The following is a 24,599-nucleotide window of genomic DNA, read 5'->3' on the forward strand; positions in this document are numbered from 1 at the left end:
GCTTTATCCTCAGGTTATATTTCCCTCTTTATATCCGGTTCACCGCATTTCAACCAATAAGAGTGCAGAGAAAGACTTCCAAAGCGAGAACACTCCAGCCAAGCAAAGAGGGTAGCCTCTTTGTACCCTCTTTGCTGACGTATGTCCATACTATCTCACTTCATTTTATCTCTATTTGCCATTGATACAAATAAACATATTTGATTTAAAGTGGCCAGTAAGCGATTTGCAGTAGATCAGCTCCAGGTTTTTGCACAGGCTCGAATCCAGCCTGTGACAAAATTAGTTTTTTACTGTTTGGATTAGGTAGTTCTCCCAAGATAAAATAACAACACTATATTAAGCGTAACTAAGATATAAACAAAAATGTGTTTCCTATTAAATCTGCATTAGCCAAGAAACCCGGCGTTGCCCGGGATGTTTTAAGGATCTGAAGTCTATGTAGATGCCCACTCAAGTAAAACATCTCCTTGAAGGCATTTCTTTTTAACCAGTTATATTGCAACTATCAATTTTAATTAAACGATGCTCAATTAGAAGTTAATTATAAAGGTAAACAGGTATACAATAAGAAGTTCTTAATAGGCTTAATGGCTAGGTGTTAGCACAAGTCCCAACCCTTGTGAAGAACTGAACCAAACTACTTCTAATGAACTTGATTTCCCTGGTGTTACTGATATCATAAGTTAATAAGATATGTTCCAAAAGTATGAGACTACCCATTCTTCGTAGTGCTACAGACTTACAGCTCGAGCTAGTTCGAGAACGACGGAAGCGAGTATTGAAGACCTACATTCGGTGGTTAATTTTGCAGGACTTCCATCTTCCTATTTAGTCTGAATTGCTAAGCCTTTGACAGCGCCTCATCAGGCGTATGTTGCTTTACCTCCAATCTATGACCTACTTCAATCACTTCATGTCAAACTCCAGTTTGTAACCAGGAGTTTGAAAACTTATTATGGAACATATCTTATGAACTTATGGTTGTCCTTGATACAGTTTGACCAATCATATTCTGTAACCAATTGCAACTGTGTAGGTCATGAAGAAAAAACAATCTGAAATAAGATTACAAGTTGATAAATCTGTGATTAAATGTGATGAACTTTGGGAGGGATGACGAATTCTTCTTGGAAATGAAATCAAAAAAACTATAGTTACTTAAGGGAGAGATAAGCCCTAATGGAATCATTAAATTTTCAAACAATAACAGTCCTGAGAACCAAGGAAGGCCGAACGAAAAGGCAGATTCGGGGTTAACAAATAGAGAAGGAGAGCTGAAAGCTGTTTTCAAGGACCTTCCGAACCGGTCGCTTCGGTTGCCATTGCTTACCAGCTGCAGATTACCCAACTTCGAAATATGGCAGAGCGCGTGCAGAGAAGCCTCGATACACTTATTGACAAGCCTTTTATTCCTTCATAAGCCCACTTCCTCGATACCCTTTATGCATTACCCAACAAAAGTTGATTAATCCGACGATATCAAATAGGTCTACTGTTTTCAAAATGGGGCGAAGTCGATCGCAGTGTCGTCTGCTTATATATAGAGTTTAGACGGAACATTGAATATTTATGTGGACGCAAAGACGTTAAATAGGGCTTAAATGTCACCAGTCAAAATTTGTTACGTATTGTAAGAAGACTTATCTTAATTAATTTGTTGTCCGCGTAAGAAAACAAGGTACTCAACACATCAGACTCTATTTTACTTCCAGACTTTTGAAAATGGTGTATTGGGAAATCAAGATAAATCTAGCCATCCTATAGGGTTTTGAAATCCCAGTGGTTTTCAATGAGCGCCTGTAAACATGTTTACTCTGCCGAACACAGATGTTCAAGGAAATGTGTCCACTAAGTCAGCAATTAAAACGAATTGATGTAATATTATTAAATTAAACAATATAGGGTTGATAAATAATTAAGATTGGGTATGTGGTACTTCTTTCCGCAGTGCATAGACTATTTTAGAGCAATTTTTCATCCAGTAAATAGCTTTTTTTGTATAATTTCGAGTAATTAGGTTCTTAATTTAATTAATTAATTAGCGTTAATTAATGAAATATTTAAGCTTAATTAACCGTGCAATTAGTATCGCTTCTCGGCCTTTTGGCTAAGATCATGTGTAGTATCTGTTCTGATCAGCTTAATATCTGATCGGGTTCCATTGGGACCCTTCGATATTAACTCGATTTTTGGAACTGGGCGAAGTTTAACGGGCTTGCCCGACTTCGCCACGAGTCGACCTGATATTGCATTACATTCAGGATCGGCTCACAACCTCTCTAATTAAGTCAAAATTAAACACGCTTATTCTGAAGCAGCTAACATCAAAGAGATTAGGAGTTGAAGCTAACTGCTTGGGCAAGGCATTGTGGGAGTTCTCGCTGTACTGCTTTATCCTCAGGTTATATTTCCCTCTTTATATCCGGTTAACCGCATTTCAACCAATAAGAGTGCAGAGAAAGACTTCCAAAGCGAGAACACTCCAGCCAAGCAAAGAGGGTAGCCTCTTTGTACCCTCTTTGCTGACGTATGTCCATACTATCTCACTCCATTTTATCTCTATTTGCCATTGATACAAATAAACATATTTGATTTAAAGTGGCCAGTAAGCGATTTGCAGTAGATCAGTTCCAGGTTTTTGCACAGGCTCGAATCCAGCCTGTGACAAAATTAGTTTTTTACTGTTTGGATTAGGTAGTTCTCCCAAGATAAAATAACAACACTATATTAAGCGTAACTAAGATATAAACAAAAATGTGTTTCCTATTAAATCTGCATTAGCCAAGAAACCCGGCGTTGCCCGGGATGTTTTAAGGATCTGAAGTCTATGTAGATGCCCACTCAAGTAAAACATCTCCTTGAAGGCATTTCTTTTTAACCAGTTATATTGCAACTATCAATTTTAATTAAACGATGCTCAATTAGAAGTTAATTATAAAGGTTACAGGTATACAATAAGAAGTTCTTAATAGGCTTAATGGCTAGGTGTTAGCACAAGTCCCAACCCTTGTGAAGAACTGAACCAAACTACTTCTAATGAACTTGATTTCCCTGGTGTTACTGATATCATAAGATAATAACATATGTTCCAAAAGTATGAGACTACCCATACTTCGTAGTGCTACAGACTTACAGCTCGAGCTAGTTCGAGAACGACGGAAGCGAGTATTGAAGACCTACATTCGGTGGTTAATTTTGCAGGACTTCCATCTTCCTATTTAGTCTGAATTGCTAAGCCTTTGACAGCGCCTCATCAGGCGTATGTTGCTTTACCTCCAATCTATGACCTACTTCAATCACTTCATGTCAAACTCCAGTTTGTAACCAGGAGTCTGAAAACTTATTATGGAACATATCTTATGAACTTATTGTTGTCCTTGATACAGTCCTATCAAGCGACTTGATTACTTTGAATCCGGATTACGCCTATCCAGTTTGTATATTGGGCGACTTTAATGCTCACATCAGGATACTAGATGGTCGGGACAATGCTACTGGACGGCTGTTGCAAGATTGGGTATCGGACCATGATTTACAGCTAGTAAACCTAGATACTACCTTGTGTGAGGGTAGATATACTTGGTCGGCAAGAGGTTCTGTCACTACCATAGACTACGCGGTCGTTAACAATGCGATGCTTCCACTTATAGAGAAAATGCATATAGACGAAGAGGGCCTGATCAGCTTAGGAAGCGATCACAATGCTATAACACTCACTGTCTCGCTGAGAAACTCTCGTGAACTAGCAAAACCAGCTGCTCAGTGTCAAACCCGGTGGCGAACAGATAACTTGGCACGTGTACAAGATTACTCCCGATGTGTTGAAGAACGCCTAGGACAGTCAGTTTCTAACTCTTATGAAGCTTTCAATCATATTTTATTGTCTTCTGCAAAAACTACCTGGGACAGACGAAAAAAGATGCCCATAAGCGAGTTCAAAAACGGTGGTTTGACAGCGATGTTAAGGCAGCCATTAAAGCGCGAAAACAAGCAAATAAAGAATACCGAAAGATGGCTAGGATTAAATCACAAACCGCTCAGACCTCCGCACTATGGCAAACCTATTTGGAGAGAAAGAGAGAGGTTGCTCGACTAGTCGCCAGGAAAATTAAAGAAATTGACGCCCTTACTGAGGCTGACATATTAGCCGATAAAAAACTAGCATCGAAAAAATTCTGGAAGCTATTTAAAGACCCGCGAAAACCGGACACGCTACCTCGTATCAAAGCTTCGGATGATACCCTTCTCACTAGCCCGCACTCCATAAAGTTAAGATTAGAAGAATACCACCAAGATATGGAATTGAGTTTCAAAAGCCAACATTCCTGCATCATACCTTTCTTGGCTGCGGAAGACAGGCCTCCCCCATTGTTGGTGCACTGTCCAAATATTATGGAAGAAATCTCCCTGTATGAATTGAATCTGGCATTGTCTAGATTGTTGACTGGAAAGGCGGCTGGAGAAGACACCATAACCAATGAGCTACTAAAACAGTTGGGCCCTATCGCTCGGGATAAGCTTTGCGACATTTTTAATACGGCACTCATTACTAATGAAATACCTTCCCTATGGAACCGCACAGAAATAAGATTAATATTTAAAGGAGGAAATAAGGACGAAGAGGACCTCTCATCGTATAGACCCATAGCGTTATCCCAATGCACCTCGAAGCTATATATGTCTATCTTAAAGGATCGCCTAGAAACTTTCGTCGAATCCAATGGAGTTATTGGGGAATTACAAAATGGATTTAGAAGAGACAGACGTGGCGCTGATAATCTATTCATTGTGACGCAGAGTATTGAAATGGCCAAGATTGAAAATAGAGACATATACCTGGGGTTCCTAGACTTAAAGAAAGCGTATGATAGCGTCAATCGTGATCAGCTATGGAACACGTTGCTGCACCTTGGTATTCCAGGACCATTCGTCCAACATATTTCCCAGCTCTATGACGACACTCAATATCGTTATTGGTTGGGCGATACGGCGACTGACTTTCTCCGTAGCGAGGTTGGGCTTAAACAGGGCTGCCCGCTTTCCCCTATTTTATTCGCACTATACCTTCAACCGTTGGAGCGGAAGTTATTGTTATCAAGCAGGGGTTTTCATTTCAAACACCCGTCTAATGCAACAATTGATTTCATCATCCCAGGAATTTTCTTCGCGGACGACATTTGTATTATGGCGGAAAGCGCTTCAGAATTAAGCGAGTTACTCAAAACTTGCGAGTCATACGCCAAGTCATTTGGTCTACTCTTCTGCCCCAATAAATGTCAAATCCTCCATTATGGGAAAGAAGCAAATTCACCTTTCTCGTTTACACTCCAGGGAAGTGAGATTTCTATAGCGAAAGCGGTCACATACCTGGGCGTCCGATTTAACCCGCATGATGACTACCTAGCCGACTTTGAAACCTCTCTTGCTAGTAAGGCAAATCGCCACCTTGGAGCGATAAAACACAAGGGCTGCCATTCCTACAATAAGTACCGCGTCATTCGGAACCTTTGGAAGAGCGTTGCAGTGCCAAGTCTAACCTATGGGAACGAGGTGCTCTGTCTCAAGGAGTTCGCGAGAACAGCGTGTGAGCGTGCTCAAACCGCTGCGGGTAAAACAGCTGTGGGTGGAAATTTTATGACGGCAACCGCAGCCATTACTGGCGAGATGGCTTGGTCTTCCTTTGTCTCCAGAGAGGCTAAGAGTAAACTACGTTACCTTGGACGCCTAATCTTCATGGAGGAATCCCGGGTCACCAAACAGATTTATAAATACCTGCGGGCAATGGGTCATCGTACTCGATGGGTAAACCGCCTGTCGTTCCTTGACAGAGAATATGGCAGCGGAGCCAGCAGATCGGGAGCTTCATCTCATGGAGAATGGTGCATCATTGTTGATACTTCTGTTAAAGCCCTATCAGAGAAGAAGTGGAGAAGTGAAGTAGCTCGCCACCACAGTCTATCAATCTATGCGGCGAAACTGACTCCATCGGTGGAACCCTTCTATGCCAACGGGATGGCGAGCGATTTCCTTTTCCTAGCACGATCTGGGGCACTCCCCACTGCGGCTAGATTGTCGGAAATTTTCACGGAAGACCCAACTTGTCCGCGATGTGGTGCCGCATGGGAAGATGTGGCGCATATTGTAATGGAGTGTCCCGCGTTCGACCACTTTCGTGTAAATGTTCCCCCAACTATGAGCCCCACCCTGAGGATGAAACTGGGGTTTGAGACGGCAACCCGAAAGGACGCTGTGGCGTCGACCAAACTATTACTCAAAGAGTGGAACACTATGCGCCTGACTTCTCAAGCTAACGCGTGAAGAAAGCCCTGTTATTTATACATTTATTTATACATTTCTTTCTATTTTATTTGAACTTATATAATTTTGTTAAAAAGCTGTACATTATACTACTTGTGAGCAATTACTTGCTCCTCCCTGATTTAAAAGGGATTCACCTATGTGAAAAGTTAATAAATATTCATTCATTCATTCACAGTTTGACCAATCATATTCTGTAACCAATTGCAACTGTGTAGGTCATGAAGAAAAAACAATCTGAAATAAGATTACAAGTTGATAAATCTGTGATTAAATGTGATGAACTTTGGGAGGGATGACGAATTCTTCTTGGAAATGAAATCAAAAAAACTATAGTTACTTAAGGGAGAGATAAGCCCTAATGGAATCATTAAATTTTCAAACAATAACAGTCCTGAGAACCAAGGAAGGCCGAACGAAAAGGCAGATTCGGGGTTAACAAATAGAGAAAGAGAGCTGAAAGCTGTTTTCAAGGACCTTCCGAACCGGTCGCTTCGGTTGCCATTGCTTACCAGCTGCAGATTACCCAACTTCGAAATATGGCAGAGCGCGTGCAGAGAAGCCTCGATACACTTATTGACAAGCCTTTTATTCCTTCATAAGCCCACTTCCTCGATACCCTTTATGCATTACCCAACAAAAGTTGATTAATCCGACGATATCAAATCGGTCTACTGTTTTCAAGATGGGGCGAAGTCGATCGCAGTGTCGTCTGCTTATATATAGAGTTTAGACGGAACATTGAATATTTATGTGGACGCAAAGACGTTAAATAGGGCTTAAATGTCACCAGTCAAAATTTGTTACGTATTGTAAGAAGACTTATCTTAATTAATTTGTTGTCCGCGTAAGAAAACAAGGTACTCAACACATCAGACTCTATTTTACTTCCAGACTTTTGAAAATGGTGTATTGGGAAATCAAGATAAATCTAGCCATCCTATAGGGTTTTGAAATCCCAGTGGTTTTCAATGACGCCTGTAAAGATGTTTACTCTGCCGAACACAGATGTTCAAGGAAATGTGTCCACTAAGGAAGCAATTAAAACTAATTGATGTAATATGATTAAATTAATCAATATAGGGTTGATAAATAATTAAGATTGGGTATGTGGTACTTCTGTCCGCAGTGCATAGACTATTTTAGAGCAATTTTTCATCCAGTAAATAGCTTTTTTTGTATAATTTCGAGTAATTAGGTTCTTAATTTAATTAATTAATTAGCGTTAATTAATGAAATATTTAAGCTTAATTAACCGTGCAATTAGTATCGCTTCTCGGCCTTTTGGCTAAGATCATGTGTAGTATCTGTTCTGATCAGCTTAATATCTGATCGGGTTCCATTGGGACCCTTCGATATTAACTCGCTTTTTGGAACTGGGCGAAGTTTAACGGGCTTGCCCGACTTCGCCACGAGTCGACCTGATATTGCATTACATTCAGGATCGGCTCACCCCCTCTCTAATTAAATCAAAATTAAACACGCTTATTCTGAAGCAGCTAACATCAAAGAGATTAGGAGTTGAAGCTAACTGCTTGGGCAAGGCATTGTGGGAGTTCTCGCTGTACTGCTTTATCCTCAGGTTATATTTCCCTCTTTATATCCGGTTCACCGCATTTCAACCAATAAGAGTGCAGAGAAAGACTTCCAAAGCGAGAACACTCCAGCCAATCAAAGAGGGTAGCCTCTTTGTACCCTCTTTGCTGACGTATGTCCATACTATCTCACTCCATTTTATCTCTATTTGCCATTGATACAAATAAACATATTTGATTTAAAGTGGCCAGTAAGCGATTTGCAGTAGATCAGCTCCAGGTTTTTGCACAGGCTCGAATCCAGCCTGTGACAAAATTAGTTTTTTACTGTTTGGATTAGGTAGTTCTCCCAAGATAAAATAACAACACTATATTAAGCGTAACTAAGATATAAACAAAAATGTGTTTCCTATTAAATCTGCATTAGCCAAGAAACCCGGCGTTGCCCGGGATGTTTTAAGGATCTGAAGTCTATGTAGATGCCCACTCAAGTAAAACATCTCCTTGAAGGCATTTCTTTTTAACCAGTTATATTGCAACTATCAATTTTAATTAAACGATGCTCAATTAGAAGTTAATTATAAAGGTTACAGGTATACAATAAGAAGTTCTTAATAGGCTTAATGGCTAGGTGTTAGCACAAGTCCCAACCCTTGTGAAGAACTGAACCAAACTACTTCTAATGAACCTGATTTCCCTGGTGTTACTGATATCATAAGTTAATAAGATATGTTCCAAAAGTATGAGACTACCCATACTTCGTAGTGCTACAGACTTACAGCTCGAGCTAGTTCGAGAACGACGGAAGCGAGTATTGAAGACCTACATTCGGTGGTTAATTTTGCAGGACTTCCATCTTCCTATTTAGTCTGAATTGCTAAGCCTTTGACAGCGCCTCATCAGGCGTATGTTGCTTTACCTCCAATCTATGACCTACTTCAATCACTTCATGTCAAACTCCAGTTTGTAACCAGGAGTTTGAAAACTTATTATGGAACATATCTTATGAACTTATGGTTGTCCTTGATACAGTTTGACCAATCATATTCTGTAACCAATTGCAACTGTGTAGGTCATGAAGAAAGAACAATCTGAAATAAGATTACAAGTTGATAAATCTGTGATTAAATGTGATGAACTTTGGGAGGGATGACGAATTCTTCTTGGAAATGAAATCAAAAAAACTATAGTTACTTAAGGGAGAGATAAGCCCTAATGGAATCATTAAATTTTCAAACAATAACAGTCCTGAGAACCAAGGAAGGCCGAACGAAAAGGCAGATTCGGGGTTAACAAATAGAGAAGGAGAGCTGAAAGCTGTTTTCAAGGACCTTCCGAACCGGTCGCTTCGGTTGCCATTGCTTACCAGCTGCAGATTACCCAACTTCGAAATATGGCAGAGCGCGTGCAGAGAAGCCTCGATACACTTATTGACAAGCCTTTTATTCCTTCATAAGCCCACTTCCTCGATACCCTTTATGCATTACCCAACAAAAGTTGATTAATCCGACGATATCAAATAGGTCTACTGTTTTCAAAATGGGGCGAAGTCGATCGCAGTGTCGTCTGCTTATATATAGAGTTTAGACGGAACATTGAATATTTATGTGGACGCAAAGACGTTAAATAGGGCTTAAATGTCACCAGTCAAAATTTGTTACGTATTGTAAGAAGACTTATCTTAATTAATTTGTTGTCCGCGTAAGAAAACAAGGTACTCAACACATCAGACTCTATTTTACTTCCAGACTTTTGAAAATGGTGTATTGGGAAATCAAGATAAATCTAGCCATCCTATAGGGTTTTGAAATCCCAGTGGTTTTCAATGACGCCTGTAAAGATGTTTACTCTGCCGAACACAGATGTTCAAGGAAATGTGTCCACTAAGGAAGCAATTAAAACTAATTGATGTAATATGATTAAATTAATCAATATAGGGTTGATAAATAATTAAGATTGGGTATGTGGTACTTCTGTCCGCAGTGCATAGACTATTTTAGAGCAATTTTTCATCCAGTAAATAGCTTTTTTTGTATAATTTCGAGTAATTAGGTTCTTAATTTAATTAATTAATTAGCGTTAATTAATGAAATATTTAAGCTTAATTAACCGTGCAATTAGTATCGCTTCTCGGCCTTTTGGCTAAGATCATGTGTAGTATCTGTTCTGATCAGCTTAATATCTGATCGGGTTCCATTGGGACCCTTCGATATTAACTCGCTTTTTGGAACTGGGCGAAGTTTAACGGGCTTACATTCAGGATCGGCTCACCCCCTCTCTAATTAAATCAAAATTAAACACGCTTATTCCGAAGCAGCTAACATCAAAGAGATTAGGAGTTGAAGCTAACTGCTTGGGCAAGGCATTGTGGGAGTTCTCGCTGTACTGCTTTATCCTCAGGTTATAGTTCACTCTTTATATCCGGTTCACCGCATTTCAACCAATAAGAGTGCAGAGAAAGACTTCCAAAGCGAGAACACTCCAGCCAAGCAAAGAGGGTAGCCTCTTTGTACCCTCTTTGCTGACATATGTCCATACTATCTCACTCCATTTTATCTCTATTTGCCATTGATACAAATAAACATATTTAATTTAAAGTGGCCAGTAAGCGATTTGCAGTAGATCAGCTCCAGGTTTTTGCACAGGCTCGAATCCAGCCTGTGACAAAATAAGTTTTTTACTGTTTGGATTAGGTAGTTCTCCCAGGATAAAATAACGACACTATATTAAGCGTAACTAAGATATAAACAAAAATATGTTTCCTATTAAATCTGCATTAGCCAAGAAACCCGGCGGTGCCCGGGATGTTTTAAGGATCTGAAGTCCGCCTAACACGCGGAAGGTCCCAGGTTCGAGCTATGGTAAATACATGTTTTGACCATCGTGATTGGGCATAAAAGTAAGCTAGATCTTTTGGAAAACTCGGATTTACTACGTATCTATGGTGTAGTGGATATAACGTCCGCCTAACACGCGGAAGGTCGCAGGTTCGACCCCTGGTAGATGCATGCTTTGACCATCGTGATTGGGCACAAAAATAAGCTAGATCTCTTGAAAAACTCAGAATTACTACGTATTTATGGTGTAGTGGTTATAACGTCCACCTAACACAAGGAAGGTCGCAGGTTCGAGCCCTGGTAGATACATGTTTCGACCATCGTGATTGGGCATAAAAATAAGCTAGATCTCTTGAAAAACTCAGAATGACTACGTATCTATGGTGTAGTGGTTATCACGTCCGCCTAACACGCGGAAGGTCCCAGGTTCGAGCCCTGGTAGATGCATGTTTTGACCATCGTGATTGGGCATAAAACTAAGCTAGATCTCTTGAAAAACTCAGAATTACTACGTGTCTATAGAGTAGTGGTTGTCACGTCCGCTTCACACGTGGCAGGTCGCAGGTTCGAGACCTGGTAGAGACATGCTTTTACCATCGTGATTGGGCATAAAAGTAAGCTAGATCTTTTGGAAAACTCAATGTGACCATGTATCTATGGTGAAGTGGTTATCACGTCCGCTTCGCACGCGGAAGGAGCCAGGTTCGAGCCCTGGTAGATGCGTGTTTTGACCATCGTGATTGGGCATAAAAATGAGCTAGATCTCTTGAAAAACTCAGAATTATTACGTATTTATGGTGTAGTGGTTATAACGTCCGCCTAACACAAGGAAGGTCGCAGGTTCGAGCCCTGGTAGATACATGTTTCGGCCATCGTGATTGGGCATAAAAATAAGCTAGATCTCTTGAAAAACTCAGAATGACTACGTATCTATGGTGTAGTGGTTATCACGTCCGCCTAACACGCGGAAGGTCCCAGGTTCGACCCCTGGTAGATGCATGCTTTGACCATCGTGATTGGGCACAAAAATAAGCTAGATCTCTTGAAAAACTCTGAATTACTACGTATTTAAGTTGTAGTGGTTATAACGTCCGCCTAACACAAGGTAGGTCGCAGGTTCGAGCTCTGGTAGATACATGTTTCGACCATCGTGATTGGGCATAAAAATAAAATAGATCTCTTGAAAAACTCAAAATGACTACGTATCTATGGTGTAGTGGTTATCACGTCCGCCTAACACGCGGAAGGTCCCAGGTTCGAGCCCTGGTAGATGCATGTTTTGACCATCGTGATTGGGCATAAAAATGAGCTAGATCTTTTGGAAAACTCGGAATTACTACGTATTTATGGTGTAGTGGTTATCACGTCCGCCTAACACGCGGAAGGTCCCAGGTTCGAGCCCTGGTAGATGCATGCTTTGACCATCGTGATAGGGCACAAAAATCAGCTAGATCTCTTGAAAAACTCAGAATTACAACGTATTTATGGTGTATTGGTTATAACGTCCGCCTAACACAAGGAAGGTCGCAGGTTCGAGCCCTGGTAGATGTATGTTTTGACCATCGTGATTGGGCATAAAAATGAGCTAGATCTTTTGGAAAACTCGGAATTCCTACGTATCTATGGTGTAGTGGTTATAACGTCCGCCTAACACGCGGAAGGTCCCAGGCTCAAACTATGGTAAATATATGTTTTGACCATCGTGATTGGGCATAAAAATAAGCTAGATCTCTTGAAAAACTCAGAATTACTACGTGTCTATAGAGTAGTGGTTGTCACGTCCGCTTCACACGTGGCAGGTCGCAGGTTCGAGACCTGGTAGAGACATGCTTTTACCATCGTGATTGGGCATAAAAGTAAGCTAGATCTTTTGGAAAACTCAATGTGACCATGTATCTATGGTGAAGTGGTTATCACGTCCGCTTCGCACGCGGAAGGAGCAAGGTTCGAGCCCTGGTAGATGCGTGTTTTGACCATCGTGATTGGGCATAAAAATGAGCTAGATCTCTTGAAAAACTCAGAATTATTACGTATTTATGGTGTAGTGGTTATAACGTCCGCCTAACACAAGGAAGGTCGCAGGTTCGAGCCCTGGTAGATACATGTTTCGGCCATCGTGATTGGGCATAAAAATAAGCTAGATCTCTTGAAAAACTCAGAATGACTACGTATCTATGGTGTAGTGGTTATCACGTCCGCCTAACACGCGGAAGGTCCCAGGTTCGACCCCTGGTAGATGCATGCTTTGACCATCGTGATTGGGCACAAAAATAAGCTAGATCTCTTGAAAAACTCTGAATTACTACGTATTTAAGTTGTAGTGGTTATAACGTCCGCCTAACACAAGGTAGGTCGCAGGTTCGAGCTCTGGTAGATACATGTTTCGACCATCGTGATTGGGCATAAAAATAAAATAGATCTCTTGAAAAACTCAGAATGACTACGTATCTATGGTGTAGTGGTTATCACGTCCGCCTAACACGCGGAAGGTCCCAGGTTCGAGCCCTGGTAGATGTATGTTTTGACCATCGTGATTGGGCATAAAAATGAGCTAGATCTTTTGGAAAACTCGGAATTCCTACGTATCTATGGTGTAGTGGTTATAACGTCCGCCTAACACGCGGAAGGTCCCAGGCTCAAACTATGGTAAATATATGTTTTGACCATCGTGATTGGGCATAAAAATAAGCTAGATCTCTTGAAAAACTCAGAATTACTACGTGTCTATAGAGTAGTGGTTGTCACGTCCGCTTCACACGTGGCAGGTCGCAGGTTCGAGACCTGGTAAAGACATGCTTTTACCATCGTGATTGGGCATAAAAGTAAGCTAGATCTTTTGGAAAACTCAATGTGACCATGTATCTATGGTGAAGTGGTTATCACGTCCGCTTCGCACGCGGAAGGAGCAAGGTTCGAGCCCTGGTAGATGCGTGTTTTGACCATCGTGATTGGGCATAAAAATGAGCTAGATCTCTTGAAAAACTCAGAATTATTACGTATTTATGGTGTAGTGGTTATAACGTCCGCCTAACACAAGGAAGGTCGCAGGTTCGAGCCCTGGTAGATACATGTTTCGGCCATCGTGATTGGGCATAAAAATAAGCTAGATCTCTTGAAAAACTCAGAATGACTACGTATCTATGGTGTAGTGGTTATCACGTCCGCCTAACACGCGGAAGGTCCCAGGTTCGACCCCTGGTAGATGCATGCTTTGACCATCGTGATTGGGCACAAAAATAAGCTAGATCTCTTGAAAAACTCTGAATTACTACGTATTTAAGTTGTAGTGGTTATAACGTCCGCCTAACACAAGGTAGGTCGCAGGTTCGAGCTCTGGTAGATACATGTTTCGACCATCGTGATTGGGCATAAAAATAAAATAGATCTCTTGAAAAACTCAGAATGACTACGTATCTATGGTGTAGTGGTTATCACGTCCGCCTAACACGCGGAAGGTCCCAGGTTCGACCCCTGGTAGATGCATGCTTTGACCATCGTGATTGGGCACAAAAATAAGCTAGATCTCTTGAAAAACTCTGAATTACTACGTATTTAAGTTGTAGTGGTTATAACGTCCGCCTAACACAAGGTAGGTCGCAGGTTCGAGCTCTGGTAGATACATGTTTCGACCATCGTGATTGGGCATAAAAATAAAATAGATCTCTTGAAAAACTCAGAATGACTACGTATCTATGGTGTAGTGGTTATCACGTCCGCCTAACACGCGGAAGGTCCCAGGTTCGAGCCCTGGTAGATGTATGTTTTGACCATCGTGATTGGGCATAAAAATGAGCTAGATCTTTTGGAAAACTCGGAATTGAACGTTCTTTACGGCCAAGGCTTAAGTTGTATAGACTAATAGCACCCCATCTTATTTCCCCATAGAGCTTAATACAGTCGAAGGCAGAGGGCTGCCATTACCCTATTTTAGTTACTCTTTAAAGATTATTAAAAAGGCTGATTTCCAGCTCTCATTTGTTTTGGAATCCTGTGTATTGTCTGCTCAATTTTATGCTAGAAACATAGCCTAACCGGGTTAACACTAGGCTTTTTATGCTGCATTTACCGTGTGCGCTTCCAATAAATGGCATACCTATTCAAATTATTAACGTGTTGAAATAAAGATAATGCTTTTCACCCTGTGAAAAGATCGAAAACTTCAAAATACTACTCGTAAGATGACAAAAAGTTTAATATGTTTTCCCTACTGCAGAGTCGTGATGTTTACGTTAGCGCAGCTTAACTATTTATTACCAACAGTGGATTTTGTTAATTCATAAATATAAGTAACAGTGGTGCTGATTAATCCAGGAGGACAGTGTCGTTATGTAATTTAATTAGTCAAATAATTTCCATGTTTACATCAGCGCAGATGTTTCCAACGTAACCACGTCAGCAACGGAGGGTTACGTTGTTGGCTATCTCCACAGTTCACATTTATTTGTCTAAATTGCTATGAATTGTTTAGGTATTTAATTTAATTACTGTTATTGAAGCCAAAGTTGCTAAACTATAGAATCACATCATTCATTAACATATGTTATAGATGATTTTTATGTTACCGCAAATTTAGCACGTGGTATGATAAAAGTTTAACACATTGTGTTGGCAAGAATGAAAAACTTTTCTAAACTTTACAATTAAGGTGATTTGAAACTCATTTTATAAGCTAAATCAACACTGCCAAACCTCAATCCTTCATTAATTTCAACTTAATTATGTATAATTAACGTGAATTTAAACATGAAATATACATATTTGGATGAGAACTCGAGTAACTTTGAAATAAAATACTTGATTAAAACTGCACAAGCTGATAGTATAGCCCCATGTTTTCTATCTCATACTTAGTTAATTTAAATTATCTTTAAAGTACATTAATAGGCGCGAAATTCGAAAGTTTAGGGTAAAATAATGACTGTGGCAAAAATGTTAAACTGCACTAAACGTTCCAATTAGGATAAAAAATTCCAATAAATTATACTTTAAAGCTTAATCGACTCTCCCGAACTGCGCTCAAATGAAGATGAAAACAACACAAGTTTTTCGCACAGCCACAGATGTTTCCTATTTCACTTTCGAATTAAATTAATTCATCATTAAAATACATCAAAAGCGCTTACATATTTTAGAGTAATTGCAATTAAAGTTAATATTTCATTGAAACTTGTATTATAAACTAAATCCACACTAGATAAACCGTTAAATTAAACTTAATCAAGTATAATTAATGTGAAATTAACCCAAAACACGAATGTTTTTGGTAAATTCATGGATACCTTATAATTAAACTAACAAATTATAATTAAAACTACACTTATCTTTCACTCAGCCTCCATTTTCCTGTTTAATTCTTACACTTAAAAAATTTAAAATCATTTTTCCCATTTTGAAAAGAGAGCCATTGAAAAGGCGCGAAATTTAAATGTTTTTTTGGGGGGAGGGGGCGGGGGTACAGTTTGTGTGCCTTTTTAACAGGAGTATTGTTACAATTTTAACACTACCAGACTTAGAAATAGCACACGTCCACTGGTCCAAAACCAGTTTATTAATTGCTTGGACCAGTTTTTTAATTGAAAAAATTAATAATTAAGTTTTTTGATGGGAATTGAGGCGGGACCAGTTTAAAAATTCAAGCTATCTTCCAATTTCTACTCTTAACTTTTCTCTTTCAACACAATAAACCGTATCACTCTAGAGTTTAGACCCAAATGAAGGGCTTGCCAAGTGGTACCAGGTTTTGGTAGTGGTATTAAGTTAGATTTAAAACTACGCGGCAGTCGGCAGTCTCGGCAAGATTGGAATTTTGAAGTCTCGCAGAGTCAATTTAGTCAAACCTGTCATTTATGGTCAAACTACCTTGAACCTTCTCGCAAGTGGGCTAGCGCCTATATATATCAACAAAAAAACTTTACAATGGGACCAGTAGAAAGAATATTATGGTAAGAGTCACTGGTCCTAAAGACCAGTTTATTTTTTATAGACGTTAGGGGTCACTAATCCTGAGGACCAGTTTATAAGACCACGTATTTCTAAGCCTTAACAATACAGACCTTGTATTTCTAATGGCACCGGCAATACCGCAACACTGAGCCGAAAAACCAGGATGGTAATTGGTTGGGCCTATCGGGAGAGGACATTGAAGCACCAAAAACATACCGCGGTGTCACGTGTCGAAAGTCAAAGCAACCTTCACCACTATAAACCCCATGACCCGCTCAATCTGGCAATCTTTGAAAACTTTGAGGTACTTCCGGTCCCTTTTGATATACAGGGTCTTCAGTGTAGGAGCTAAGTAGTAGAATTACAGTAGTTAGTCTCGTTTCCTAGCAAAATGCCAACCTATTCAAACCAGGACAAATTGGACATGATGTTTATTTTGGGTGAAGGTCGCAGTAACGTTCAACTAAAGGCAGTGCTTTATGCCGAACGGTTACCACACCTACAACATCCGGTGCGAAGCACCTTTGCCGACATTGGCGAGCACCTTCGTGATTTCGGTAGTGCAAGATCGTGAGTGTAGAAGAGACTGTATAGTCTGTAATGAGGATAGAGATTTTGACATCGTAGCACGTTTTGAAGCCAATTCATGCTAATAAGTAATAATAGAGCGGTGGAACAAGAAGTTGCACTAAGCCATTCTACTGTTTGTGCCAGTTTACAAGGGCATCATTACTGGCATTATCATACCCCCTACATCAAGCCTTAACGGACGAGGATTTCCCAAGACGGCAATACCATTAGTCTTACCATGCGTCATGAGTTTACTGCTTGCAAATGTATTGCAAGACATGGACAGTCGTCTGGAAGATTGCCTAAACCACAATGGTAGAAACGTCGAATATTTACGTTGAGGTGTTTACCAAACAGTTAAGAGGTTGCAATTTGAGGCCCACGTTCTAAGACTAATCGTAGGACAGTGCTTTAAAATATTTTGTTGCATTCTCCAGTATTCTTTTTGTACCTTGCCACTCGTTGTCACTTGCATACAATAAAACATGAATTCTAAACATTTATTTACACCCTGTATAATTCTACAGGGCCGGTAGGCCCTTGTAGATATGACATGACACCCTTCCGTAATGTTAAAGGAAAATTCACAGTTTTTAGGGTTAGCGTCCCATAGAAAAAGCATTAAAAAATTTTCGTTTTTTTTAACGAAATGGTCATAGGCCATACGGAAAAAGTATAGCGAAGTTAGTTTTCGGAATACTTCTAAATTAACAAGCATTTATTAAACGGGAAACTTACGGGTTTCGATTTTTAATTAATGAATTCTAATTTTTGTAATTTAACTAATTAAGATAGTAAGTCAAAAAATTACTTTTGGGTCAGATGTCAGCCTAACCTTATAGCGCGCTTAAACCTATTTTCTTCATTTCGTTCTCGTTGACAACTAGAAGGTCCTAGGTTTGTGGGTGCTAACAAGTTACGTTGACTAATTGTAAATGTTGGCTTTCTTGCTGATTTTCCAAATTTCTTAGCAGTAGACTCCAGCAAATTACTTTTGTATTTCGTCCGAGCTTGAGCACCTTTATATGTATTTTCTAATTAACTGTAGCACCCTTAATAAGAAATACGTCGTTATCAGGTCGAATTTTCGTCTAGAAAAGTAATTCAGGTAAATAATTACAGTTAATAGAGGTTTTTATATCATTTAAAGTAAGCTTTTCGACGTTCTTTACGGCCAAGGCTTAAGTTGTATTTTAGTTACTCTATGTTATATAGTGTTTATAGTGTTTATAGTGTCTTTCCTTTTAAAGATTATAAGAAAGCTAATTTCCAGCTCTGTTTGGAATTACAAAATACGTAGTCTGCTTCGATTCATGCTACAAATCCAAACCCTAGGGCCAAGGTTTTACGCTTCTTGTAACTTAATACTGTATCTATGACAGTTTGTTGGCGCTTCTAGTTTTAAGTAAAAAATGGCATATATATCCAAATTATTATGGTTTAGAAATCAACGGTAGTGTTTTCACCCTGTGAAGAATTCGACTTCAAAATATTACAGGAAAGATGACAAAATTTCAAATTTGTTTTCCCTTCGGCAGTTAAAAGAGTGGTGTTAATGTTAGCGCTGTTAAGTCAACATTCTCATTTGAGGACTGGTATAAACGGTTTCATTATTTGTTAATCTCACTAAAATGCTACTAATTGTCAATGTGTGTGGTATAATTCCTGAAACTAAACCAATGTAGAGGACCAGATTATTCGTTAAAACAATTTTGATCCTATTGAATCAGTCATACAGTGATGTTACGTTATCATTTTATAAACTACTTGTTACTAACAGTGGATTGTTTAATTCATAAGAAACAGTTGTGCTGGTTAATCCAGGAGGACAGTGTTGTTATATAATTTAATTAGTCAAATAATTTTCATGTTTACAACCCAGATTCTCTCAACCTAACCACGTTAGAAACGGAGGGTTACGTTGTTTTCTATTTCCACAGTCCACATTGCCGTTTGTTTATTGGTTTAAATTGCTATGAATTGTAAAGGTATTTGATTTAATTACTGATATTAAAGCTAAACTATAGAATAACATCATTCATTAACATATTGTATAGATAATCTTTATGTTACCACAAACCTAGCTCAGGATATGATAAAAATTTAACGCAATTTGTTGGAAATAATCAAAAACTCCTCTAAACATTAGAGTTAAGGTGAATTATTTTTTAAAAGACATTTTATAAGCTTAATGAGCACTGACGACAAGTTAATTTCAACGTAATTAACTGTAATTAAGGTAAAATTAAACTAAAATATACATTTTTTTGGATGAAAACTCAGATAACTCTTAAATGATGTTCTTGATTAAGATTGTATCTACCCAAGCCGTTGGTAAAGCCCCACACATAAGCTAATTTAAATTATCTCCAAAGTACCTTAATAGGCGCGAAATTCAAAACTTTAGCGTAAAATGAGAATCTAAAACTCCACTAAAAATTGCAATTAAGGTGAAGTATACATTTAAACTCATTTTATAACACTAAATGTATAGTGCCAAAACACAGTCCTACGTTAATTAAACATAATTAACGTGAAATTAAACCAAAATATACATTTTTTGGATAAAGGCTCAAATAACTTTTAAATAAACTCTTTAATTTTGATTAAAACTACCCAAGCCATTAAAGTCGAATATTTTCTATTTGACACTTAAGTTAATTTAAACTATTTTAAAGTACAATAATTGCCGCGAAATTCAAAAGTTTTGGGTTAAAAATGAATTTGCGGAAAAAATATTAAACTGCACTAAACATTGCAATTAGGGTAAAAAATTCAAATAAATTTTAAGCTTAATCCACTCTCACGAACCACGCTCAAATTAAGATTAAAACATCACAAGTTTTTCGTACAGCCACAGTAGTTTCCTATTTCACTTTCAAATTAATTTAAATGATCGTTAAAATACATCAGAAGCGCATACATTAAAATTTTAGGGTGATTGCAATTAAAGTTAATATTTTATTGAAACTTGTTTTATAAACGAAATCCACGCTAGATAAACAAGATAAGCCGTTAAATTAAACTTAAGTATAATTAATGTGAAATTAGCCCAAAACACGAATGTTTTGGGTAAATTCATGGATACCTTATAATTAAACTAACAAATTAAAATTAAAACTACACTTATCTTTCACCCAGCCTCCATTTTCCTGTTGAATTCTTACGATTAATTAAATTGTCATTTAAAAGCATTTTTCCCATTTTTAAAAGAGAGCCATTGAAAAGGCGCGATATTTAAAAGTTTTGGGGCAAAAAAGTGATTGTTCCGCAAGAGTCAAACAGGCACTCCTCTAAAGTTTGCAATTTAGGAGAATTTCTTATTCAAACTCGTATAATAAACTGCAATAACACTAATAAAAGAAGATAAGCCGTTAATTTCAACTTAATAACCATATTTAACGTGAAATTAATCGAAAACAACAGGTTTTTTGGGTAACTGTAGATAACCTTTAACTGAAATAAGAAAATAAGATTAAACTACGCGAGTTCTTTCAGCCTAAACGTTTTCCTATTTAACACTAAAATTAATTACATTATCACTATAATGCATTTAATAGGCTCCAAATACAAAATTTTAGGGTTAGGAATGTGTCAAAATGTAACTTTTCCATTTAAATTTTAATATATCATTAACATAGTTCGTAAAATCACCAGCAACAATTTAATCTGGCAACATTCAATGCTGTTGGTCTGATCTCGACAATACTGTATGTGTATACAGTGTTACGAAACAAATATTTTTCTTCAATATTTCAAATACCGTCGTTTTTAAACTTCTTTCATAAATAAAGTACAACCATAAGTCTATTATGTAAGGTCCCCATAATAGACTTATGGTACAACATTATATGGATATCAAAATCAATGTTATTGGATATAAGTTAAATGTAATTAACGATAATTAAGTACTTTAAGCAATTAGAAATAGATCAACCCCAAATGTTTGACGGTAAAGCAAAAATAAAATTATTCAAATTTTAATTACATTAAGACTGAAGTGACAGATATTATAAAAAATCGTCTTGGTTTGGACCAAGGCCGAAAAAACAAACGATATGTGTGAGGTTTATCATTTGACTGAAGTTTCAGATATTGCAATTGTTTTAGTTATTTTTATCCATTTAATCCTTAATCAGTATTAAATTCAATCAACTGATTTTACTGTTAATCGATCCATTCCCTCTAAATTAATTGAAAAAATTACATATCTACGCTTTTTCAAGAACAATTACATTTTCCGAAAACATTTTATCATGAAATTAATTATTTTGAAGGGATTTCGTGTCGATGATTACTAACTTGAAAGCACATTGACGGTCATAGTTTTAATTAAGGCTGGCTTGACAAATTTTGAAGTTTGCAGCAAAAAAGTTTAAATCTGTAGTGAGTTTCTGAGAAGACTGATGTTCAAGAAATTATGATAAATAACTTATTTTGCTCAAACTTATTTATAAACTAATGTCGTCCTCATAAGACAAAGCATCAACGTTTATCGTGTGTGGTTTCTTTGAGTAGGTGGCACTCTGTAGCACACAAAAAATTTATTATTTTATTTTAATGTATGCGCTTTTGATGTAACTCCCCCCCCATTCCTTCATATTCCCAATATATGCAGTTTTACAATCACCAGTGGTTCCAGTGTATGGGTCATCTGAGCCGTCGCAACACACTCAGCCAATATTATCATATAGTTCGAGACCTTTTCACATTAGTGAACGGTACATGACTCTCCGGACTTGCCCGCCAACATTAATAACCTAAAACTATAAAACATTCGTGTACATGAATGATTACGGTTGTGGCCTGACACTCGCTAGCGCCTGAAGGACCGATAACTCAGTGTAATCGGTGTACATTTGTAAGTGAGTGGACCATTTTGGAAATTACATACAGATAATTAAAACACAGGGGTGATACCACCATTGAGGTCTTCTCTCTCTCTTGCCTAGAAGCACCGCTATAGGCAGTGAGATTTGACTAGCCTCTTGCCTGTAGTGAACTTTGGCACAGTCTGGCGGTGACCCTTGGTGTGAGGGAGAATACCCCAATGGTGGCCTCGCCCCTGTGTGTTTTCCGAAATGGTCTTTATGCGTACTAAAAGGATTACACGTAATACGTAACCGGTGTACAAGTAGCGCCAACAATGTAGAAAGGGGTGGTGACGTTTCAAATGAAGACTGAATTATGACCAAGAAATTCTAAAGCACGGAGAGGGAAATTGCAGTGCAATCTTTTCTTTATAGAGGCGACAATAGAAATGTAGCATTTCGTTATACGAAATTAAATGTATAAATTAGTGCAACACCCTTGTTTGGAATCCACTATTAAATATTTACATTTTCCTTTCGAATTATGTCAAAGTTCACCTGCTCTTTTAAGAAAGTCAGTAGAATATTTCAAATATTCTATATTGACACCTCAATACGTCCTCCCTTCAAAATAATTAATTTCATGATAAAATGTTTTCGGAAAATGTAATTGTTCTTGAAAAAGCGTAGATATGTAATTTTTTCAATTAATTTAGAGGGAATGGATCGATTAACAGTAAAATCAGTTGATTGAATTAAATATTGATTAACGATTGAGTGGATAAAAATAACTAGAAAAAAATTTCAATAACTGAAACTTCAGTCAATTGATGAACCTCACACATATCGTTTGTTTTTTCGGCCTTGGTCCAAACCAAGACGATTTTTTATAATTTAGTATGACATCACCCGCTGGCAGTATTGGGGGTTGTACATAAAGGAAGCTGTTGGTCTGATCTCGACACCACTGTATACGTATACAGTGTACGAAACAAATATTTTTCTTCCATATTTCAAATACCGTCGTTTTTAAGCTTCTTTCATAAATAAAGTGCAACATTATATGCTTATCGAAATCAATGTTATTGGATATAAGTTAAATGTAATTAACGATACTGAAGTACTTCTTTAAGCAATTAGAAATAGATCAACCCCAAATGTATGACGGTAAAGCAAACATAATTATTCAAAATTTAATTACATTAAGACTGAAGTAACAGATATTATAAAAAAACGTCTTGGTTTGGACCAAGGCCGAAAAAACAAACGATATGTGTGAGGTTTATCAATGGGCTGAAGTTTCAGATATTGCAATTTTTTTAGTTATTTTTATCCATTTAATCCTTAATCAATATTAAATTCAATCAACTGATTTTACTGTTAATCGATCTATTCCCTCTAAATTAATTGAAAAAATTACATATCTACGCTTTTTCAAGAACAATTACATTTTCCGAAAACATTTTATCATGAAATTAATTATTTTGAAGGGATTTCGTGTAAGCACTTGACGGACATAGTTTTAATTGTTGCTGGCTTGACAAATTTTCAAGTTTGCATCAAAAAAAAAACTTAAAGTGTTAGCGACATAATTTTCGTCACCCACAAACTTATAATGCTAAAAAAATCCTTGAAAAATCTAGTTTATTATGATATGTTTACTTTTGTATTTGGTTTCGTAGAAATTAGTAAAATTGCAATCAAAGTTTAGTGTTTGGAAAAGGCCTAGTTAAAATTTTGTTTCGCTTGATGACGTAGTAAGGAGAAACTTTCACTCTTGATGTCGCTCACGTGACGCCTATAAGTGTCTCAGCGCCGCGTTAAGCCTATTTTATTCAGATTCGCGCGGCATTGGTATACTCGGGAGTCTCGGGCGCGCGCGCTTGGCTTTTCCGCGAGATGCCGTGAGTGACGTAGCAAGGAGAAAACCCGCCAAAAATCTTCTCCGCAAATTTGCTTTTGCCCCCCAAATTTCAAGTTTTCAAAGTGTTTTTTCTGTGTTTTCCTTCATATTTAAATATTAATCAAGCATATATTTGGAATCAGAAGAGTTTATACTCTCAAAAAAGTAAGGTTTTCTTTAGATTTGAGATAATTTTTAAATTACGTCGCTATTCCTTTAAATCGGTAAGTTGCTAAGAAGACTGAAGTTAAAAAAATATGATAATTTAAATTTATTTTGTTCAGACTAGTTAATAAACGAATGCCGTATACTTAAGACAAAGCAACATCGTTTATCCTGTGTGGTTTTTGTTAGTAAGTAGCTATCTGTAGCACTGGAAAAATATGATATCGGTATAAATATAACCAAAGGTATAGGTAAAGATTACATAAAAAGAAATACGTTTCAGTACCAATGGCTTTTGTATTCATTTCCATTCATTACCAGTTAAACGAAGAAGGTCACACTTAACTTAACCCCCCGCCCCAAGAAAGTATAAAGTACGAAGATGAAAATTGCAGTGCAACCTTTCTTTCACAGTCGCGACATTAGAAATGTAGCATTTCGATATACGAAATTAAATGTATGAATTCGTGCAACACCCTGGTTTGGCATCCACTATTAAATATTTACATCTTCC

At 37.8% G+C, this 24,599-nt stretch overlaps 2 long non-coding RNA genes, 14 other non-coding genes and 1 pseudogene across 17 annotated transcripts; all 17 read left to right on the top strand.

Annotated features, from left to right (window-relative positions):
* The first annotated feature begins 2,090 nt into the window (after window positions 1–2,090).
* Window positions 2,091–2,280, top strand: LOC149640679 (U2 spliceosomal RNA). Its single transcript, XR_016372287.1, has one exon. It is a non-coding gene; the product is annotated as a U2 spliceosomal RNA (small nuclear RNA).
* Window positions 2,281–7,589: 5,309 nt separating this feature from the next.
* Window positions 7,590–7,779, top strand: LOC149640680 (U2 spliceosomal RNA). Its single transcript, XR_016372288.1, has one exon. It is a non-coding gene; the product is annotated as a U2 spliceosomal RNA (small nuclear RNA).
* Window positions 7,780–9,978: 2,199 nt separating this feature from the next.
* LOC149640681 (U2 spliceosomal RNA) lies at window positions 9,979–10,132 on the top strand (annotated as a pseudogene).
* A 935-nt stretch (window positions 10,133–11,067) lies between these two features.
* Window positions 11,068–11,140, top strand: TRNAV-AAC (transfer RNA valine (anticodon AAC)). The gene has a single exon. It is a non-coding gene; the product is annotated as a tRNA-Val (tRNA).
* Window positions 11,141–11,343: 203 nt separating this feature from the next.
* Window positions 11,344–11,416, top strand: TRNAA-CGC (transfer RNA alanine (anticodon CGC)). The gene has a single exon. It is a non-coding gene; the product is annotated as a tRNA-Ala (tRNA).
* Window positions 11,417–11,619: 203 nt separating this feature from the next.
* Window positions 11,620–11,692, top strand: TRNAV-AAC (transfer RNA valine (anticodon AAC)). The gene has a single exon. It is a non-coding gene; the product is annotated as a tRNA-Val (tRNA).
* A 203-nt stretch (window positions 11,693–11,895) lies between these two features.
* On the top strand, window positions 11,896–11,968 carry TRNAV-AAC (transfer RNA valine (anticodon AAC)). Its single transcript has one exon. It is a non-coding gene; the product is annotated as a tRNA-Val (tRNA).
* A 65-nt stretch (window positions 11,969–12,033) lies between these two features.
* On the top strand, window positions 12,034–12,106 carry TRNAV-AAC (transfer RNA valine (anticodon AAC)). Its single transcript has one exon. It is a non-coding gene; the product is annotated as a tRNA-Val (tRNA).
* Window positions 12,107–12,585: 479 nt separating this feature from the next.
* On the top strand, window positions 12,586–12,658 carry TRNAA-CGC (transfer RNA alanine (anticodon CGC)). The gene has a single exon. It is a non-coding gene; the product is annotated as a tRNA-Ala (tRNA).
* Window positions 12,659–12,861: 203 nt separating this feature from the next.
* TRNAV-AAC (transfer RNA valine (anticodon AAC)) lies at window positions 12,862–12,934 on the top strand. The gene has a single exon. It is a non-coding gene; the product is annotated as a tRNA-Val (tRNA).
* A 203-nt stretch (window positions 12,935–13,137) lies between these two features.
* Window positions 13,138–13,210, top strand: TRNAV-AAC (transfer RNA valine (anticodon AAC)). The gene has a single exon. It is a non-coding gene; the product is annotated as a tRNA-Val (tRNA).
* Window positions 13,211–13,551: 341 nt separating this feature from the next.
* On the top strand, window positions 13,552–13,624 carry TRNAA-CGC (transfer RNA alanine (anticodon CGC)). The gene has a single exon. It is a non-coding gene; the product is annotated as a tRNA-Ala (tRNA).
* A 203-nt stretch (window positions 13,625–13,827) lies between these two features.
* TRNAV-AAC (transfer RNA valine (anticodon AAC)) lies at window positions 13,828–13,900 on the top strand. The gene has a single exon. It is a non-coding gene; the product is annotated as a tRNA-Val (tRNA).
* A 203-nt stretch (window positions 13,901–14,103) lies between these two features.
* On the top strand, window positions 14,104–14,176 carry TRNAV-AAC (transfer RNA valine (anticodon AAC)). The gene has a single exon. It is a non-coding gene; the product is annotated as a tRNA-Val (tRNA).
* Window positions 14,177–14,379: 203 nt separating this feature from the next.
* Window positions 14,380–14,452, top strand: TRNAV-AAC (transfer RNA valine (anticodon AAC)). The gene has a single exon. It is a non-coding gene; the product is annotated as a tRNA-Val (tRNA).
* Window positions 14,453–14,933: 481 nt separating this feature from the next.
* Window positions 14,934–17,709, top strand: LOC149640694 (uncharacterized). 2 transcript variants are annotated; one of them, XR_016372278.1, is made up of 3 exons: window positions 14,934–15,338; window positions 15,685–16,940; window positions 17,024–17,709. It is a non-coding gene; the product is annotated as an uncharacterized LOC149640694 (long non-coding RNA). The 2 variants fall into 2 exon arrangements; XR_016372279.1 differs by lacking the exon at window positions 17,024–17,709 and having other exon boundaries at window positions 15,685–16,635; window positions 16,745–16,872.
* Window positions 17,710–18,184: 475 nt separating this feature from the next.
* On the top strand, window positions 18,185–20,341 carry LOC149640695 (uncharacterized). Its single transcript, XR_016372280.1, has 2 exons — window positions 18,185–18,314; window positions 18,651–20,341. It is a non-coding gene; the product is annotated as an uncharacterized LOC149640695 (long non-coding RNA).
* Window positions 20,342–24,599: the final 4,258 nt, after the last annotated feature.

The sequence above is a fragment of the Phalangium opilio genome, unplaced genomic scaffold (assembly GCF_054372755.1).
Source record: "Phalangium opilio isolate 3A_F unplaced genomic scaffold, DU_Popi_V2 ptg000093l_1, whole genome shotgun sequence".
Classification (NCBI taxonomy): Eukaryota; Metazoa; Arthropoda; class Arachnida; order Opiliones; family Phalangiidae; genus Phalangium; species Phalangium opilio.